The sequence below is a fragment of the Capsicum annuum genome, unplaced genomic scaffold (genome assembly GCF_002878395.1).
Source record: "Capsicum annuum cultivar UCD-10X-F1 unplaced genomic scaffold, UCD10Xv1.1 ctg19577, whole genome shotgun sequence".
NCBI lineage: Eukaryota > Viridiplantae > Streptophyta > Magnoliopsida > Solanales > Solanaceae > Capsicum > Capsicum annuum.
In genome coordinates, this window is record NW_025825427.1 from 1 (window position 1) to 1,688 (window position 1,688).

The following is a 1,688-nucleotide window of genomic DNA, read 5'->3' on the forward strand; positions in this document are numbered from 1 at the left end:
CTCTTTTTTTTTTTAATCCAATTTGATTCCTACTTGATTTTTTTCAACCAAAAACATACACGCCTACTTGGTTTCACCAAAAAATACATCCAAATTTGTCTTGGTTTGTACCTTCTGTCCTTCTATATAAACCCTTGAGCTTTTCTCATTGTTCATCGTCATAAACAGTTGCATCTTTCATTAATTTTTTTTCGTTTTATCACAATTTCAACAATTTTATTTCCAGGTTTTTGATCGTTATATCATCTCTCTCTTTTTACATTGTTAATTTAAACACAATATTACTTGGTGTGCCAACTTAATTTAGTTTAATTTAGTTGAGGAGGAGGTAATATTATTCTTTCATACCTCACGTGTTTAATAAACCTAAGCAATTTATTCTTTTTGCTTTTTTATGTTTATTTAAACAGAATGTTTCTTAGTTTCGACTCTGCAGAGGATGATACAAACAACTACTATCAGGAAGATTACTTAAATACTCTAACACCAAACAGTCTGCCTCCCCTCAAGTACGTTCTTACATATTTACTAATATGAGATTATGTTTGATCTCGACTCAAAGGAACAGAACAAAAACAGCATAACAGCACGATAAACTGATAGGAACAGAAACAACACATTGATATACAAATTACAACGCTATACTTCATAATTGAATTAAGAAGGTAGTGAAAGATTGTTGGAAAAACTAAACTAACATTCTTTTACCTGCCTACCGATTTGTTTTGCAAATCTTGAACCAGATTAAGGTGTCATTCCATAACCACAGTCCATTAACAGTAGTTTCTCAGTTATAGAACACAGGTAGACTCTTCCATATTGAGTAGCATAGGATTGTATTCTAGAATCAATATTCTATCTACTAACAACAATTGCATATATTCAGTTTTCTGAATTAAGCTAAAAATTATCTTATATAGTTCAAATGAATTATATTAAATGTTCCTATTTCATAATGGAATTTATGATAGAGGAAAGAAATAAGAGGAGAAAAGAAAATCTTGTTATTACAGGAGAAAAGAAAATAACTTGACTTCCTAGATATTACCAGAATGAGTAGAGTAACCAGTTTTGCCAAAAATACTAACAAATAGTTTTAAGATAAGCGAAAAGAGTAAACGTTTTGGACCAACTAACCTTGTCCCAGCTCTCTTCAATCTCAATGCCTCCACATTCTGAATAGCTAATTTGTATTTTTACAAACCATACAACTCTTGCTAGATTCAGATTCAGAGCTACCTAGCCACTCTTTCCACGCTTCCCAAACAACATTTCTGATTTTACAGCCAGCTTTGTTGATTAGAGCCATGATTCTTTGTTTGTTAACTCGGTAAAATTTGTAGGTTCTGTCACCTACAAAAAATTAAATAAACATGAGAACCTGGCAAGAAAAATTATTTGAAACATGACGAGAAATGACCTTTCAAATCATCGCATTGGAAAATACTATCATAACTAAATATAAACATAGATGTACACCAGTTTCTTTTAGCTTGTAAAGTGGTACAGTCTGCCTCCACATAGGTATATTCTTCAATATTTAGTAACGTATGATTGTATTTTACTGTAATATTATTGTATCAATAATTTAAACAGAAACTAACCATAAATTTTATCGAGAAACTTCAATTCATTTCCATAAAGATCTTTACGAATTGATTCTTGCGCAAAAGGTTGTTGATACTAAT

The 1,688-nt window shown here is 30.8% G+C and overlaps 1 long non-coding RNA gene across 1 annotated transcript; it reads right to left on the reverse strand.

Moving 5' to 3' along the window:
* Nucleotide 1: 1 nt before the first annotated feature.
* LOC124885364 lies at nucleotides 2-1,688 on the reverse strand. Its single transcript, XR_007049207.1, has 2 exons — nucleotides 1,605-1,688; nucleotides 2-1,353 (listed from the first exon to the last, which is right to left on the reverse strand). It is a non-coding gene; the product is annotated as an uncharacterized LOC124885364 (long non-coding RNA).